The sequence below is a fragment of the Solea solea genome, chromosome 6 (assembly GCF_958295425.1).
Source record: "Solea solea chromosome 6, fSolSol10.1, whole genome shotgun sequence".
Taxonomy (NCBI): domain Eukaryota; kingdom Metazoa; phylum Chordata; class Actinopteri; order Pleuronectiformes; family Soleidae; genus Solea; species Solea solea.
Window position 1 is genome coordinate 7,926,117 of NC_081139.1, and position 20,638 is coordinate 7,946,754.

Sequence of the window (20,638 nt, forward strand, 5' to 3'; positions counted from 1 at the left end):
AGGGGATTAAGAAGCAAGGCCATTAAGTGTTTCTACTCACAGCTGCTAAGATTCTAGTAGGCCTACATGAACCTGCGAACCATGTTCAGGCACTGGTGTGTTCTTAAAACTAGAGGATTTGAATGAAATGGGCTGCATCCTAAAGAGATACAAACCTAAGCTGTTTTGGTGGACTAGAAGCAATGAATATAAAGTACACAGGCCAACAGCAACTGATTTCACATAATAGCCACTTCACGGGACACACCTTCTCATCATCTCAGTGAGAGCCTTTTCCAAAATCAATAGCTGGCTGAACATCCACTTCCTCACAGTTACACACACACACACACACACACAAATACAAATGTCTCCCGCTCTGCATCATCTGCACACATGAACACACGCATAACGTATAATATCTGAAAAACAAACATTTCAAAGTATTCTTTTTTCTTTCTTTCTTCCTTTTATAGCAGCTTTCCTGAAGCCTCATTAATGTTTTAAGTCATTCCCCAATTTCTCTCCACTCTCAAAGGAAGTGAAGAAACCCATGAACATATTTAAGGGTAAACACGGAGGCGCGCCAAGTGAAACTTAATATTTATCACCCTTGTTATAGATAAACAGAGCACACGTCCTTGAATGAATACATAGATCTAAAAACCAAATTGCTCAGCTTTAGATTCCAAGCCAAATCTTTCGAGCAGCAAAATAAATAGGATGACATGGAGGGTGTAGGTTTATAATGCACTCATTCACACTGACGTTTCTATTTGTCATAATGTATAAGCTGCTCGTGTGTCTTTTCAGAATTTAGATTTGCAGTGGATCTCAATTAACTGAAATGCGAAATGCATTCATTATTTCACTTTCAACCACTACAGCAGTTTCCATCTCGGATAGAAGTCACGTATGACGTGTGCAAAACCGACGATTACATTTTTCTGACTTGTCAGTTCATTATGATACTGCTGTATTAAGATACTTCCCTCCTCTGCCCCTCACTACGCCTAGAATCTACGACCAAAGTCATTTTCCTGCATGGGATTTTCATGATTGGCAGCCTCATTACCCCATCCCCATTACGATATTGAGTCATCACTCTGCTCATCGCATTCTTCTCGAGACAGAAAAAGGCAATCTTTTGCAAAGAAATGTGCAGGGAGGTTTGCAAGAAGAAATGATGAGAGTGGACGAGTGCTAGGGTTTAATTTGCGGCTCAGCAAAGACGCGGCATTTTACTGGAGAATTGATCAATTTTATTGTCAAGATGTGATCTGTGTAACTTCCCCTTCCGGTCTAATCTAACTGGCTCAGTGAATAGCCCTGACAGCCGCGATGGAGATGTTACTAAATGGATTGACAGATAAACCTGGATGTAAAAGATACACCAACAAGAAAAAAGCAAAGAAACAAAAAATTTAAAACACTTATAAGCCCCTTTCCCACCTACGGTCCCAGCTCGCCTCGACTCGCCTTGGCACGGCACAGTTTAGGTTGATTTTCCACTAAAAAATAGTACCTCCTCAACCTGGGCGGAGTCGGCGTCATCACTGCACGGCTGCATGAAACTGCCTTGACTTCGCTTTAGACACTACACACGGCAAAGAGTGACTAGTGACTTGTAAAGCAGTTGTTTTCAGTGTAACTGAATCATTAGAATCAGTTAATTAAAACTATTTGTTCAGTGCTAACTCCATGACCAGAGCACAGACTCTGGTCACTCAGTCACTGGACTGAAATACAGCAGCAGGGGTTTGTAATGCAGCTCGCAGGTCGCGGTCAGCAGTGCTATTACTAAATACACCGGACTCGTCTGTTAAATATTGAGATTTTAGACATTTCCCTGGTAATTGTTGGAGATTAATCCACGTTTTAAGGATTGTTAAGTCTTTCTAACTGATCTACAGTTCTGCATTGTTCGGCTTGATTCTTGTGTCGGACTTGCTCATTGCCTCTTCCTGTACTATTATCTGATACTGATACTATTCCCACAAATAGTATCGTCTCAGCTTGCTTGGAACCTCGCCAGAGTAGGTACTTAAAAAAAAAAAAGTACCAGGTACTATTGCTAGTAGTGGAAATGCAAAATAACCGTGTCGTGCTGTGCCGAGCCGAGCCGGCAATAGTGAACTATAGGATCAAACTGAGAAGTTCACAAAGCACAAAGAAGATGACAACCGCCCACATGTGCTGCAGTGCCCTGCACTCCACTGTGAGGTAAATCACACCTTTGAAGCCAGCTCACTCACTCCCCGCTGTGGTTACCACACAGCTATCAACACAATATTGGGAGAGTGAGTTCCCAGCATTATCGCGGTCATTAGGAAAACACTGAAGTTACTCTTACCATCATGAAGATAATAATGTCCATTAGAAGTCGATCAGAATCACGGCATGTGGCCAGGAGTGGACTGACAAGAGGAGGGACGGTGGGTGGCTGTATTACCTCAGCCATTACCCCCTTTTTTCTTTTTTCTTTATCAGCAAGTAAATATACTCAGTTTCACATGTGTTCAATTGAGTGCAAACAGATAATGATTATGTCGATACTGTTTTGCATCAATACAAAAATATTACATATTGTGGGACGCTACTTCAAATGTACTGATAATGTGAAAGAGCAGTTACCGGAATAGATTTGAGTATAAACATTATTTAGAAATGAAAGTGAGGTCAGAAGTGTGGGTAATATGTGACTGAAACACACAAAATAGACAATATATTATGAGATATAACACTTGTCTGACAAAATACTGGCATTTCTCTCATCCAATCAAATCCCTTGCCACAACTGGTCAGAACTATAACTGTTGTATACTTTTTTTTAAGACCTCCTAATCTTTTTGACAGTAAAATTAACCTCATAGCGCTCAGTAGTAACAGTGTAGTAAACCTCATTGTACTGCCCAACCACGCTTTCCTAAGTCTGGTCTAGAGGAATTCCATCATTTCCTTTTCCATGTGCGTGTTTTGAAAAAAAAAAAATCTACAATAGAAATCTTGGCAGGCTGATTAATTTTGAGCTGTCTGCTCTCTGCGTTGGCCTCAGAGAATAGCACCGACTTGGCTGTCAATGCAAACCCCTGTTAATACGTTATTTCAAATACAAATCCACTTTACTTTTTTATTATTTTGAAGGGCAAACTCCAAAATTGCTAAATGCCTAAATCTAAATTACAATAGGCGTCACATATGTATTGACCCTGGCATTAGCAGCACTAGGTAATGAAAAGGATTCAAAGGTGCACCCCCTCTTTGTGATGGAAGGTTGGGTAAGCTGAAAAATCTCTTCCTCCAGCATTTAAGCCTCTGGTGGATTTCTAATAGATAGTTTCTGATTGAGCGGAGATGTAAAAAAAAATACAGGAATTTGCCAGCAGTTTAATCTGGCATAATCCCAGGCAATGTAGGACATTTTTTGTCGCATTTTTGGCATCTACATTAAATCTTCATTTATTTAATTCCAGTTTTGAATGTGTCCGTGACCAGCTGAAGTGTAAAATGAGTCTACATCCACATTTACTGGGCATCCTGCAATGCCCAGCAAAGGAAAATAAAATTGTACTTGAGGCTCTTTTGGTAATAATATGTTTCTAAATAGTTTTTCAAGACTTCCAGCTGTGTTCTTGGCGAGAGCAATGCTGCTGCACAAGCAGCAGAGCAAACCTATTAACCTTTGCATTCAGTGCTTGATAAACTCATAACTAACAATCTTTGACTTTGAGGTGGGTTTCCAAACTGGTTTGAGGAGATGATTTGATGCAAATGCTTTAAAGCCCATTGTTGCAGCCTGTTGCCTTGTTTCGTATTCATGGAAATATCTTTGTGACCTTACACAGGCGACCTATGAGACATGATTTAGGTCGCCATGTTTGTCATCCTCAAAGATACCAAGTGCAACTTTAATTCATGAGTTCAACAACAGTGTAAATGATTCAACATTAATCTGTTATTTATCTGCATTACCGTAATTACGCAACGGTTTGTGCTATCGGAAAAATTCCAACGGTTTCCGTAAGCTGAGAAGTTGCAGGTCAAAGTAAAACATGTGGTTATTACAGTCATTTCACCTGCGCTGTTGCAGGAAGCTGGAGAAAGCAGCGTCTTTGTCGTTGCAGTTTGTACATAGTTTCCATTTTTTGGCCTGTTTTTGGACATTGAGACATAAACTCACACGTTATTTTAAATAAAACTTTTTGTTTTTCTTCAATTTAAAATGGTAATACACTATTTTAATATGCAGTAAATGGTAAATAACTGCTAGATATTGAAAGTTATTCTGGAAAAATTGACCAAAGCACTTAGTTACAGGACATTTTCTGGCCCTTTTATGGTTAAAATAAGCAAGTCCAAGTAAAAGATAGTCCTGATGGACATTTTGAGGCATATGTGTTAAAGGGTTAAGAATTGATTAATTAATTAACTTTGTCAACGTCTGTTTCTTTTTTTCCTGTCAGTCGTTTCTTTTGACATCACATAGGGTTTTGTTACTTCAATCAAAGCACTTGCGTTATGAGCAGGAGAAGAAGATGCCTGGATGTGAAGAGAGCTGTCTCAGAGCGACAGAGGACAATGCAACAACATCCTCGATGCTGCTGCTGCTGCTGCTGCTGCTGCTGCTGCTGCTGCTTGTGGATCACTACTTTTCAAATGCATCTAACAGCACTGAGACAGAGGTAGAAGAAACTTCCTCCAAGACAAACTCTATCTCCTCTGGATGTAAATGTTGTTGACCGATGTAAATCAGAACACAAGTTTCCCCAGATTAGTCAGGTTATTCCTGTGTATCACAGTGAGTCTGTGTCATTAGAGGGAGAATTGCTCTGCAGCCTGATTTAAGGACCACACAAGCTTGTCAATTTTCACGAAGCTGACATAACTCAAGTGCTCCTAATGTTCAATGTTTGCAATTCAAACTATAAAAATGTGCATCTCTCTCATGTATTGTAAACAATTAGCCAACCATCAACTCACCAAAATCTTGACAAAATTGACAATAAAAACAAAAAAATCTAACTTGATACGAGAGGTGAACAGAAAGAGGGAGAAACAGACGGTGAGACAGACAGATCTAAGACCTGCAAAGTGTAAAAGCTAATGAGATTTAAATCAAGGAGAGCGTGCTGGAAAAGTATAGCCTATGCCACACTCCCACGTCAAGGAGAGGACAATTATAGTGTGCATCCATGTCAGCTTTCAAACTCCACTTCCTTTCATTTTTCTTAATTACCAGGCAAACACTCTCTCCTCTTCTGCTTCATTAGCTACTTTGTTGAGCAATGAGTGATGTCAAAGACATGATGGAGGGACAGAGCAGTGAAGCAAGAGAGGGAAAATGATATCACCAAGAGCCCTTGTCTTTAGTCTAAGATTAGGTCCCTTAAGAGGGCCTTCTGAGTGCCGCCAGTCTCTATAACTCAGCCAACAACTCTGACAAGAAAATGACTGTAGATTATGGTTTTGATGGGTGACCCACTCCTGTCTGGCAAAGTTAAAGGGATGCTCAGGCGTTATGAATTTCAGTGGGTTATCTCTCCTCACCAGGCGCCTCTCCTTTTAGGAAAAATGTCCTTATATTGGTACTAAGCCATTGTTTTGGTTGAGTAATGCAAACAGTGCAAACACAGCGACAGAACAAATGAGGCAGCACTGCTCATCCAACACACACATTAGGAAGCAAAAGATATGGTCAACAATCAACGTGACTCGTATCAAAACATGACAAAGAAAATACTTTCAGTTCATCAGTTCTACCTGTCTGAAAATGCAAACCCTTATCTCCTTTGAAAAACCCACAGGGATTCTGACTATTTTCTCCAATTTAGAGAAATACTGTTAAGTCGTCCGCCTGTGGAATCTGTTCACTTATGCGTGCCTCTCTCTTTCCTCCTCTTCTGTCTTTGAGACCTTCTTTGTCTCCTCTTGCTCTCTCTTTCCAGCGCCTTCCCAAATGGTGCAGCGAAATTGTTATTCCCAAGTCATTATCTTATTTGTGCGTCTCCACTCAGCTGTAAATCCTCTAGGTATTTCTCTCTATTCGCTATTAACTCTACTGCAGCCAAGGCTCAGCTGCCAATCATGGAACATTGCTGAGAGAGAGGAGAAAAAAAAAAGAGGAATAAAGACAAAGACAAGGAGACAAAGAGAAAGAGTCATGGGGACACAGAAATATGGTGGAGAAAAAAAAGCCGGGAAACCGTCAGACACACAGGATAATTCACAGCAGTTGCGGAGGAAGAAAGGAAAAAAAACAAAAGAGAATGAATGATACAGAGGACCAAAAGAGTCTTTTAGGGCTAATAGGGGCTACAGGGCCAAACAGTGTCCAAATGAGAGGTCAGGAACTCTAGTTTGCAGGCTGCCATAGAGGCAACTACAAACAGAGATAATTCCATTCCTTTTCTTTTTCCATATTTCTGTGGCAAGGATAAGACTCAGCATAGTGGGTTATAAAAATAATTCTATAATAACACTGACATTAAAGTGAGATTTGAAGACCAAGACAGAGTTTTTAAAACCGATCTTTTATTTTATTTACAAGAGATTACAAAGATGTTGGCACATATGCACCATACATATATATATATATATATATGTATATATATACATATATATTTATTTATTTATTTATTTATTTATTTATTTAATATAAGCACATCACTTTTGATTTTGTTTTCCTTAAATTTAAGTCAAATATCTTAGATTTCCCATATGCAAACAAAAAGGCTTATTTCTCTCAAATTTGGTTCAGCACTACACCTTAACGACAATATTCCATCTACTTGGTGCTGATTAAAGGGCATTATTATTGCACACGAGTGCCTTGGATTGGTCACAATAAAATGTGCAGTTCATCATGCAACACAATGCCACAGATGCAACATGTTTTGCTGAATGTTCATTTCACCACCATGTAGACCACATGTCCTGCCATGCCAGCCCGGGACCATGCACCACATCAGGTTTCTTCACCTAATGAGGTGGCAATGTTAATGTTGTGTAAGAATAGTGGCCCATGGTGAGGTTCTAGGTTATGGTATGGTCAGCCGTAATCTATGGACAATGAACACAGGTGCGTTTTACTGCTGGCAATAATGCGCAGAAATGCGTGATGGAATTCTCAGGCCCATTGCCTTGCCATTCATTCGCCTTTCCATCACCTTATGTAACAGCCTCGTAATGCACTGCCCTATTATGGTCTGTTCCACAGACCACAATCGATAACCTGATCAACATTATGTGAAGGAGATGTGTCACACTGCAGAAAACCAATGGCCGGCATAGCAGATACTGACAGGTTCTTTCCTCCTCCTTTCCATTTCAGAGTGGCCTTTTTATGTGACCACTCCAAGACTTATCTGTGCAATAATTATGCTCTTTTATCAGCATCTTGAAATGCCTCAGGTGGATGGATTATCGTGGTGAAGCTGTAAAAGTCACTCGTACAGATTTAAATGTGTATTCTGACATATTTAAATTATTAACTTTTAATGATTTATTTGTTATTCAGAGCAAAGAAATGAAGAAAATATTCACATTTAAGGAGCTTAAACAATCAGAAATCATGAAAAATTAGTTTAATTAATCTAATTAATTTAGTAACCAATTAGTAATCGATTCATCTGTATACTTAAGGATATGGTGAAAGAATGAATGCAACACAAAATCACATAGTCAGAGAAATACAATGACAACAGACAGCTTTTATAGCCTCATGTTCCGAACATGTAAATGCTGAAGCCAATCCACCAATCCACTTTTATATATTCTAATGGAATTTTTTTTCGTTTCTGATTCCAAACAAATAATTATTTATGACCAAATAAAATGAATTAGACTGCCTCGACAGACTTCTCTTCTACTGTGTCTCAGTTTAAACAAGGCACAGTGATGCGCGTGTGGTCATTTCAGTGACTATTATTATTGTACAGATGCCCTAAGGCAATGTGAGGAGAAAAAGACATGTTGTTTAAGAGTTGGTAATTACAGCTCACCAACCAAACAAAACTCACTCTGCTATTTTAACATTTGAAGATGCTGGAACATTCGAGCCAATGCAGTATTTCTGCAGGCTCTTGACAAGTGTTGAAAAAGCTCAACTTGGAGAATCTCTGCCCCCACAGCTAAGAGGATTACTAAATGTAGTCAACCGATTAGCAGCGTTTACAGCAAAAGATTCGGAGAATTAATGACCAACATAAAGCACAAGGTCTCTTTTTTGCCAAAAAGAGATGATCAGCTTGCCACAGTTGCTTTATTTGGATTTGCTTCATAACCAAAGGTTATAAAGGTTATGCATTGAGGTTGCGTCTCTTTCTATAGGAACAGAACACGCGTGAAGAGTAACCTCTCCTCGACAATGTCAATACCAGCGTGTGCATATTCTTGCATAAATGTATTTCATTTAAAGTGCGGTCGTGACAAATGGAGATTCATACTCTTGCTTTCAACTGTCCTGACAGTGGAACAATATTCGGCAACGTGCAAGGCCAAATTAAAGTACTACTGTACAGGTGTTTTCACACTTAAACTGGAAACCTGAACTTTTCTCAACAAAACCAGCCTTTGTAAACACCTGTGACTGAGTCAGTTGAATGGACTTCACTTTGCCCTCGTACTGGAACCCAGAATAATTCACATCTGTTGATGATTATTTTTCACTCCAAACTAATCGTTGACTAGAGTTCACTTTATCAAATATATCTGAAATTAATATTTTGCACCAAAGGAAAAAAAGTCAAACCCTTACTTATGTATTGGCAGACAATGTGGGCTTCCCAAACTAAGCCCCACTGCAAAATTGTATGGCCAGTGTGGAAATATTTGCCGAAACGTAAGTGACTATGTTCTTAACCTTTACAAATAAATAGACTGACTGTTCTCATTCCCCATCTCTTCCCTTGTGTCCCTCTTGTCATCTGACGGGATTCACTGAGTCCAGTTCAAACTGCTCTCCCTGAGTGAGGAACTGGTACTTCTTGTTTGTTCTCCTCATCTAGCTCAAATTGGTAAACACAACTGTTGTCTGTGCACTGCATGGCAATAAGATGGGGAGCGTGTTCAACCCTGTCTGCTTGAATTAATACTTAACAGTTCAAGGTCAGACACATTACAACAATGCCAGCACGGTAATAACCATGTCAGAAGATTTCACAAGCTCTAATTTAATTTCCAGAGTGTTATGAGACAGGGTTGGGGGACAGAATAAGGGGAGAGAGGAAAAGACAAGAGGTGAAACAACTTAGTAGTTGAATTAATGGCGGGGCTGCTGCAGGACCTCTCTAAACTCCCTCACATATCTGAATGTGGCAATCAGCTTCATTGGAGAATTAACAAGAGCATTAGAGTGGAGGACACAAGCAATCAGTGTCGTCTAAGTCTGACGTGCCACCTTGCCAAAATAAAGCATTAAGGCTCGTCTGATCCTTCTTCAGAGAAAACACATTTCGCAGGCCGCAATGACACAAACAGCAGGAGCAAAGCTTTAGGAAAAATTATTTCTAAACAAAGCGTGATGATTTAACACAAGGAGACGCGACCATGCATTTGTTGGCCGTCTTACGGGACCTCTGCTCTGCCTTCACTTCTTGTTATTGCACTCAATGGTAATAGCCTTATATATCCTGGTAGGCCGGGGTTGTTAGAGGGGATCCCTGCTGGAAATTGAAAATCTCTTGTCAGGTTTAAGGGATATTTTAGTTATTTATTTTTATTTATTTATTTTATTTTATTCCCTATGTTCTTGCTATTGTTGAAAAAAAAAAGGGTGAAAAGGGCTTGTAGGTTTTGAACGATGCAATGATGCAACATCGACATTTTCAGTTTTGACAAAAATGAAATTAAAGTGATGTGACTGACTGTCACAGCCTCCATCAGTGTCATAATATGACAGTATACGGACATATAACTGTCAAAATGGGACATTGATCATGTACTATGATCTATGAATATGATATAGAATTCCTGATAGGCAAAACTGATTGGAATTTAATTAAATAGAGTTAAGCTGTGAGGGTGGAACACTATCAATGTGAAATTATAATATCTTAAATGCAAATATGCAGTGTGAGTGATGACTAGTAACTCACTAGTACAGCAGGTGCATAGAGGTGAGTAAATCATTAATTTACACACGCACACACACAGTACATGTCACTGTATACGGGGTACATAAATCCTCTAATCAATTAATGTTGATTACAAGCAAAGATAATTGATGATCACTCAGGTAAAATCCATTACAAACTAATAATGCGACTAATACAAGTCCTCACTTCATGCTTCAAGGGCAGATGTGCATCTGTGGCTTAATTCGCTTCTTGGCTGATGATATGAGACGAATAGTGTAATATCACATATTTTTGGTGACAGCAGTGTTTTTTTTCTTTCATGTTTTTTTTATTAAGCAGACGAGTACATGCTGTATGTGGCCTCAATTACCTTGACACTGTGCGCAGTCGAGTTGAGCTTACCAGGAGTGTTGATTATTGTGCCTTTCATGAACAAGGTTTGAGGCTTTCTGCATGAAGAGATTAGACGTCTATGTGTTTATCGATAGGTTGAAAATGTGGTTAGCTGTTGATCTGACAGAAAATCCAAGAAAAATAACTCTAGAATAAAAAGAAAAATACTGCCAAATACAAACAGATGCCCCTTTGCTGTGTTCAAATGTCTCCATCTTTGAAGATGGGTGCTATCAGCACAAGATGAATAACATTAATAAGCTTTTTTGGTATAACATATAATTTAGATGTCATACAACACACGCACACTGTTCTATGGCTTAAATGTTTTAATGAAACTTCTTGGCTAATGCTAAAAAAAATACTTACTCCATTGACAAGATATAAACAAATCCCTAATGCTATATGTTCACAAACTAAAATTGCTTTCCCACCATGTCATGCATTAATTACCCATCACTAATCACACTTCATTTAAACCAACCATTTCCTATTTTAAGAGACCAATCATATTCACTAAAACACTACCACGAAGACAATTGTAAACAGACTCATTATTTGAATGATCTGCGTTGTTAATCACATAAATAACAACGTTCACAGCGGGATTCCATCAGGTCAGCAATTCTACATGTGTCATTTGCTTAATTTGTGTGAAAGTGCAGCTAATTGAAAAGAAAAACACCATAACTAAAGACGGGAGGAAAAAAAAAAGAAAGAAACAGCAACAGTCAATAGATCCATTCCAGTAATGATGTGTCTGAACACAGTATGCACTGCTCCCGCAGGGGCCAGCTGGCCGTTTCATTTTAAAGCCACACATGCACCATAGTAGCACACATTTATCATAGAGCAATGGGAGGTTGTGGACCCTGGGAGAAAAGAGCATTGTAGATTACAGGCGTGTGCACACACGTACACTTTACACATGCTACACAAGCAGAGGTATGATAAATATGAAGGCACGCACACACAAGCATATATATATACATATATATACGTATGTATATATATGTATATATATGTATATATGTGTCCCTTTTCATGCTCATACATACACAAACACAGCTGTGAGCCTGTGGTAACACAGGAAAAACAAATAGTCACAGCTGCTAGCTATATAATGACACCCTGTTGGGCTACTATGACAGTAATAGCCCTCCAAACAGCAGTGGGATATTATTGCTAGTCACACAACACTATCAGCAAAGAAGTTTTCAGACCCTGACACCAAGCGAACACTTGGACGATGGTTTTCATTATTAACGAGATATTGCCCCTCGGTTTTACAACTAGGCTAATTAATGGTTTTTTTTCTTCCTTGGATCAGTGCATATGATTAGTAACAATATTCATCAAGTATCCCACTGTCACTGCTAGAGTTGCATTGAAAGTTAAACTCTACCACATAAAAGGAACAGTCATTTTTTTCCCAAAATCTTAATCCTGTTTTGCTTGAGTTCTGTGTAATATATACATATATATATATATATGTATATATATACAAATAATATATTTTATATAAATAATATGGGTGATTTTAATGTGCAATCTATAGGATTATTATATTTAATAGCATATATTATATATAATAAACGTAATTTGTAATAATGTGTAACTGAAAATGGCAACATAAATTCATATAAATAAAAAACCATATATATGTATATACCGTAACCAAGGTTACATTTTCATTCTTTCTTTTGCCATGCACAGAAACAGATCTCTTTACATAATTCCCCTTTGCGAGCATTTTCAACATGGAGACACCTTGTGAAGTACAGGCAGGTTGAGCAATGGCTTGGCACATCTTTCTTATGAACATCTACAGAGCAGGCATTACAAAAGCTACTTGACAGGTACGGTAAACGCTGCCAGCCCAAAGGCTTGAAGGCCTCTTTTAATGACAATCTATGTCATGCCGAGTTTACACAGTTTTGCTCAAGCAATGCAACACATCCCCTGTTGGAATTACACAATTGAACTGGAGCTGCAACTAACGACTATTTTTATCATCGATGAATCTGACGATTGTTTTCTCGATTAAACGAGTACTCGGTTGGTCCATAAAATGTCAGAAAACGTTAAAAAATGCTGATCAGTGTTTGTAAAACCCGTAAATAATGATGTTGTCTTGTTTTGTCCACAAATCAAAATGATTGCGTTTTTAATGATTTCTTATGGAGCAAAGAAACAAAGAATATATTCACATTTAAGAAGCCAGAATAATCAGAAATATTGTTTTAATAATGAAAAGAGCTTCATACCGATTTAGTAATTGATTAATAATCGATTAATCGAGTAATTGTTTCAGCTCTAAATTGAACATTAACTTATATTCCTCAAATATTATTATTTAAATAATTATTATATGTAATACTGTTTGTTTCTGCTTGTTTTTGCATCAACAACCAGAACAAATTCTGGCTTTACCTGCCAATAAACCTGAACCTAAATGTTATACTTATTTATCCACTTACCTGTCTTTATTTACATTATGAATTATGCATGCATTTATATTATGTCAATATCCTTACTCTTTGGTTTGTTTCCTCCCTTCTCATGAATTAACAGAATAATAGTTTAAATATAACGTAGAATTATTGACTATAAGCAGAGCTGTACACTGTATATAACAACTGATTGCCCAGTGATGACAGATAAACACATGCACAGTCCACAGAAACACAGAGGCCATTATGAGTAAATACACACTCATGTGTGGCCTGTCGAGTCAGAGTGATCATTTTCCATATTTTCTGCGACTTTAGACACTTACTCAGTGCCGCCATTTGGAAAAATCACAAAATCAAAGACGCACAAATCAGAACACCAAAGGAGCAGAGAGAGAGACTTGTTGAAATCGAGACGGTGGAAGGCATTTGCTCAAGCAGTGCACTTGTTAAAGATAAAGAAAACAAGAGACGGCTGAAGACGGAGGAGAAAAAGGACGAGTGCAAGAGAGAGGGAAAAATCCAGAGGCAGTGGCTAAGTGATCATTTGTGTCTTATTCTTTACCCCCAGTGCAACACAGGGCTCAAACAAATTCTTCTAATTCTTGACCGTGCATTAGCTTTGCAGGCAGGGACCTTGTTTCACTCCTTCAATTAAATGCCCACCTGCACATAATTAACGACGGTTTTGTCCACAGATCAATAAAGAGCCTGTTCATTAAAAGTCACTTTGCCTCTACAAATATCCCCTTCCTTGTTCACTATTGCATCTGAAGAGGTGGCAGAGTGCCTGGCAGAATTTCCATTCCATTTTAAAGTCTGTTTTTGTTGTTGTTGTTTTTTATAATTATATATATATATATATATATTTCTTCAGCTGGCACAAGAGGGAAGACAAAGACGGAGTGAAAGCTTATTGAAAGTTAAAAAAAAAAGATTTTGAAACACAAGTGACAAGACTTGTGGGAATTTAGCTGAATTTAAGAATCATATAATCTCTTGTAAGAGGAACAAACAATATCATTTAGTACCACAGGGGAAACAACACAAGTGTACAACAACAATAAACTCTTCAGTTTGTTTTGTGGTTGCCTTTGATAAGAGGTCAGCAGCTACCCATACGTTAAAGAAATACAAGGGCGCGCAGAGTTTCGCAGGGGAAACTTCTTCAGATCTCTATGCACGAACCGTACGCACACGTCGTGCCAAATTCACACACGGTGTCTGCATCAGCTTCACAGCCGACAACTGTCATCGTTGTTTACAGATGCGAAGAACAAAAGACCTGTCTTGAAAGATTAAAGATCGATAAACCCAACAGCGGCAGAATTTAACATGGACCACGCCTAGCTGCCAACCACCTGCCACAGCTAACACACCGAATGATTAAACCAGTGGTTTCTTCATTCTCTCTGGTCACAGACACATAAACCCAGTTTGCCAAAAAGTAATGATCAATGCACCCATACTGTTGCTTCTCCCCTCTTCCATCTGCCATGGAATCACAGCGTCTCTGGAGATGGATAACAGAGTTTGAGCAAAGAGCACTCTCAAAGTGTACTTGGATGCGTTTTTCATTGTGTTTATAAGATCATTCATCTGAGGCAGTTTCTTTGAATTAAAGTATAAAAACCATGTCATTTCTTTGCACTGTTGTACCAAGACAAGGTTGACCACTGATAACATTTGTGGTAACAAGGTTATTTCTGCTTTTTTTTCTCTATGATGTTATTTTGTTTTATTTCAACCTCACATTGTTGCCTGTGGGGATTTGTACTGATTTTTACTGGACTGAATGGCAAGGGGTAATCTTCATAAAGGACATATGAAATCAGTACTTTCTCATTTTTTACATTTGTACATTTTGTACAGAAAATAATGCCCGAATGTTATGTTTTTGGCAAATGGTTACTTGCACTCATATCAACATTTCTATATTTGTTTCTGTATATAGCGAGCGAGCAAGAGTGAAACCTCCAGTTCATGATCCAGTAGAGACCAACCATCACCGTGCCATTCTTGTGATACGGGGTGATTAATTCCTGCATCATCGTGTGTTATAACAGATTTCACTGTGTTACAAGTTCAATCCCATGTGTTATATTGCATTATTGAATTGCAAAATTCTGTTTTACACTACATCATACGTGTGCTTTAACAGCAACATATGATCCTGGCAACTGGGTTGATATTTTCTCGTGTGAAAATCCCACAAAATAGGTGTATTTTGCAATTCCCTTTTATAAAGCCCTAAATAAATACAAGGTAAATAAATGATTACACAGTGATATGTTGAAAAAAACAAACAAATGTATTTCCTTGGTCCACAATTGTGCTTCCATCACATGTGTTAAAAATCTGCCTAGTTTGTAAGAGGTAATGAGAGAGATATGCTGAATTGAAAATGTTCTGTTCTCTCAATATTCCCTTAATCTTTCTGTGTGAGAACCCAATTTTTCTGCACCAATTTTGAATCAATCCACTCTGAGTCGGCTTGGCCGTAGATGGATTGCCTTGTGCAACATCTGGCAGTCTGCAGGCAGTGTGCATCCTCTATTCATTCACATCCTCATCAGTTGGTGTAAAATTCGTTCTTTGAATCTTCTCCATGGCAGATTTCTCATTCAGCAAGGATTCATAGTATAAATCTTCCTTTATTTTGTTTAATTTGCTAAACACAACCACATGAATTCTCTCTGTCTGTGTCTTAAGTCTGATGAATGTGGCAGAATGGCTCTGAATTCCCCAGCTCCCAACGCTATGATGTGTGCCAGTCTACTGGATTAGAAGACATATGGAGGCACATGAGAACACAAGCATGAGTAAACAAACTAACAAATACACACACAGTTACATAAGCACAATGCATACTGTATGTACATGTACTGTAACCTGATGAGGGAAGAACCTGTATTTGAACTCGTACAGATGATCTGTACATACTTGTGCTTTTTAAAGATTGCATGTTTCCAATTTTACTAAACTGTGAGCCTCTGAGATTTGGAAGTCATTAAAAGCCATCTATTACAGGCACACGGACTTAACACACACAGTAATATTTTCATTTGATGCAGTTAATCCAAATCTTTGGTTGTTAAACCTCTGAGGCTTGGGCAGCACGCTCTAAAAAGCACCACACTCCCTCACACATTTCAGAGCGCCTGCAAAACTGTTCTTCAGGACCAAGTTTGATTTGAACATATTATTCAAACACCCTTCCTAACAATAGGGTTCATCAGTATGTGTACTATAAATAAACATTGTTTTATAGTAGACCAAGGGCTTAGTATATGCATGAACACGGCAACCTCAATTTGAGAGCCACATCTGGAAGGTGATCAATACAGTATTTTGACCTTTTAGGTTCATGATTTATTATTATTGTATACATATATATATACAGTACCGTAGTTTAAAATAAAGAAATAGAAGTATGAAAAAAGAAACAACCTAGAGGACAGAACAATGCCATCCCCAGTCAGTTACTGCTTTCAGAGAATGACTCTGTGTGTGTGTGTACCTGGTATTCCTCATGTTGTGAGGATCTAAATCTTTACACAGTCACATTATGGGGACTTGTCTTCCTAATGGAGACACAATTCAAGTCCTCATATCATAAATTACTACATTTTAAGGTGCATACCTGTTTAAAAGTTAGGCTGATCAGGGTTAGGTTAGGTTAAGGTTAGTGTCAGGGTTAGGATAAGGCCAGTAGTAATTATGGTTAAGGATAGAGTTAGTCTCCAGGAAATGAATGGAAGTCAACGCAATGTCATCTTAAGTCACAGAAACCAGTGTGTGTGTGTGTGAGTGTGTTTGGTACCTTTTTAGGAACTTTATAAACACTGACCTTGTCAGGACCAGTAGTCCTCATCGAGACCAAAACCTTGTCCTAACGAGGCAGAACCTAATTTCTGAGGAACCAGTTAAGTTTAGGGCTAAGGCTTGAATTGCGATCAGGTTAAGGTTAGGGTCAGGCATTAACTGGTTATGGTTAAGGTTATGGATAAGGTTTTGATTTGACTGTCCAAATGAATGGAAGTCAATGCAATGTCCTAAGAATAGTTGTGCAAACCTGTGTGTGTGTGTGTGAGAGAGATAGAGAGAGAGAGGGAGGGGGAGAGAGAAGCTGTTTGTGTATTTGTCCCAGATTCTGTAGGTTTGTGCACAATAAGTCTGGTTTGATCAGTGCTGAAGGATTTAGAGTTAGTAATGCCGTATCCTGGCTCGGTACCAGTGTCATACGCTCACCACTCTACCTCTTTGAACTACACAGCCACCATCTGAAAAAAAGGAAAACGTACCAATTGACTTGTGACATCTTCTTATCATGTATTTCTGGAGATACCGCTTTGAAGTGTACTGTGGCTGCTGCTTTTATGATGACAAATGCTGTTGCTGAACCTTGTATAAACAAACAAAAACCATTCTCCTCCTGTTTGGATATTTTAAGCAGGGTTCACCAGAACTGCTCGCCGAGATAACCTAGTGCTCCACGGAACAGAGAATTATAAATAATAAAACAATGGACACAAAAATCTAATAACAAATATAATAAATCAAACGTAACCTTTGACCACTGCCTCAGGCTTTTGTCTTTTAAAGGACCATACACAGACATAAAATATGTTAATTCAGATGTATGGATATAATTTTGGGCAGAAACAAGACGACTTATTTTTGTGCAAGACTTCCAATTTGGCATTTCTGGTCAGTGGCGAGGTGGCTTTACGCAGCAGACAGGACAACAACTTTTAAAGATAACATGGCTTCTAGGAAACAGGTACTGCATGTGTCATCAGGGTTTGCTATAACAGCTATAAGCCTTTAATTTGAAGAGGCCACTGAAGTGTCCCTTTGTCTGCCCATTTCACTCTATTGAAAATGAACATGCTGGTACTAAAAGTACCAAATACCAAAAGTGCTGGAGAATGACTAAACAATAAACCGTCAAAGGCAAAACTTCCAAGGCAACATCTCATAAGGACATAAGCAGCCGTGGGTAAAACTCCAACTAATTATGATTAAGTGTTGTTAGTGGTTTGAGTTGGTGTCCCAAGTAACAGTTTATATAGCAGTGTAATTAAAACTGCGTTATATTGCCTACTTTCACTCATTCAACTGTCTACACTGAGTGACAGCACAAATTAATTCAAAATATCCTCATATGTTATATGAGACCACATGTCGTCCTCCCACTCCACTAATATGACACGGATGTGGAACTGTCATTGATAGTTCACACGATTATTCACAGATGTGAAGGAAGCAAACACCAAAAGGGCCACACAAAATAAACCTCTAGTTACTTCTCCATTCAAAAATAAGGACTATAGCATCCTGCACCTTAATAAAATGGAGATAATATATAACCATAATGGGTTAAGACTGTAGCTCAGAGAGTATAATTCACTGTCAGTCATTACAGAGCATCTATGGGCTCTAGAACACTCTAACGCCACACATACACACAGGAATGCACGCACACAAACACACACACACACAAAATAACAGCAGTAGCAAAACATCACCCCCGGATGTATCAGATTATGCCACGCAGTACATTCAATTACATGTGATGGCAGATGGTGTAAACCAAATCAAACACATAATGTAGAAGATTGGATCCCTCAGTCATATATTAACCCTGATATCCAAAGACCTGACACAGGACGAGACATATTACGACAAGGAATGATCTGTGGAGGCTCTAAACTAACTCTGCACTATTTTTTAAATAAAATCCAATCCAGATCAATGGGAAAACACATGTTGTGGTGAAGCACTAATGAGGGAAAGAATACTGAATACTGAGTGAATCAGACATTGACAGGAAACACTGTCTATTTCCTTGTTTACTGTTATCGACTCAGCTTTACATGAAACTAACTCACTCGTTTTATTATGGTAATCAAGAATTAATTACCCCAAATATTATGCAACTGCTGTGTTTGTAGTGAATGTAAGTGATTTATTTGTAAAAATAATGATTCACTCTAATGTATTTATTCAGCGAGAGATTTTGCTGCGATTATATGCTATTTCAATTTGCCTATGGCATTAATGATATACCTCTACAGTGCTTTATAGTTGTAAGTATTGAGCCTAGCTTTCCCATATCAGACCTGTATTCAATGGCCTTTCAACCATTTACCATATGCTGTATAAAACTGCACATTTAATGACTCTTATCAACATTAGCTGTGCAGGCTGATACTAAATCATATTGAATGCGTTTTTCTTTTGATTCTCCAAAAAAAAAAATATTAGCGATATCATATTTAGGCTAATGCGTGCCTGAAAGTACATAACAACCAGCAAAATTAAAAAAAGATCTTTTGGTTCCATTTTCTAACGGCTGTCTGAACAGTTTTTCTTTTTTTAAATGATAAAGATAGGGAAGCAAGGCAGACCTTATTACTTCATAGCTGATGGTATATGCAAATAAGAGACTCACCATTCTTTTGTCAAATGACCTTTCTGCCACGCTCTGCAAATGATGGCTCACAGGACCTTCTGCTTGTCTTTAGTATGCCCAACAACATGAGTCTTCCTCTATCTCTGCAGACCGTCTCCAAGTTCTGAAAAACAAAACAGGCACCGTATGAACTTTATTGTTTGTCCCTGTTAAAATAAGTATATTCCACAGTTACAGTCGAAGGTGAAGGTTAAGGGACAGTTGGGCAGGTGGAAACAGAAAGAAGCAGGAAGGAGGGAACAGAAACAACAGGAAGTAATTTGCTAATGGAACATGGAGAAAAAAATGATGTGGATCCACATTGAAAGAGGATGAAAAAGAGCATTGGTATATCTGGAGAGAGCGAGCTATAGGGCAGGAGCTAAAGTGATTTCAAAAACACCATCATTAACTGCCATCCTCCTTTTAGGTGCAAGGCTGGAGAGCCAAGGGTTAGAGAAGGGAAGAAGCAGATGGAGAGGAAAAAAGCAGATAGTGTATTTGCCCAGGAGATCATTTAATGGCCTACAATCTTCATTTAATTACCTGCCTCGGGCCTCCAAAAGAGTCTTCTTTCCTTACCTTGGGTATAAGATGCAGGGGTCCTCAAGAGATTGTGGTACAGCTATTTAACTATGTTAATTAAAGTCTAACTGGAATCTAATCAAACAAACTTGTGATGATGGCTTTGCAAAAAAAAAGCTATCCCCAGATACAGAGTTGCCCTGTAAGTGTGTCCAGCTTACAAGCCACAGACTCTGTCAGCAAGATGAAGCTTCAGGATTTAATGTTCTTCATTCATTCATTTTCTACCACTTTATCCTCCACAGGAGGGTCACAGGAGGGCCGGAGCCAGTCCCAGCAGACATAGGACGAAAGGCAGGGTACACCCCCCCCCCCCCCAAACATGTCACCAGTCCATCGCAGGGCCAACGGTCAATTTAGAGTGTTCAGTTTTTAACCCAATCCCCAATATGCATGTTTTGGGACTGTGGGAAAAAGCTGGGAGGAAATCATGACCAGATCCAAACCGGTAACCTCCTTGCTGAGAGGCAACAATTCTAGCCACTGCATCGCCGTATAACCCACTCTTAATTCACTAAAACATAATTTGCAGTCTTGCTCAACTGGCAGGAATAGAGGTCATTTAAACTGAATGGATGTTTGGCTGAGTGAAATGCAAGCACATTACATCAAACATAATTTTCGAGACCTTTACAGACAGGAACATCCGGTTGTGAGACTGTGCAGTCTGCTGCATGTTTGCAGCAGTGACACTA

At 38.6% G+C, this 20,638-nt stretch overlaps 1 protein-coding gene across 3 annotated transcripts in view; it reads right to left on the reverse strand.

The window, feature by feature from the left end:
* The window catches only part of LOC131461224 (cadherin-22-like), a 145,224-nt gene that overhangs the window by 78,351 nt on the left and 46,235 nt on the right, over positions 1 to 20,638 (reverse strand). For all 3 annotated transcript variants that reach the window (XM_058632307.1, XM_058632306.1, XM_058632305.1), the window contains one exon: positions 19,359 to 19,482. The gene's annotated coding sequence lies outside the window, so the exon portion shown is untranslated. The remainder of the gene's footprint in view (positions 1 to 19,358; positions 19,483 to 20,638) is intronic.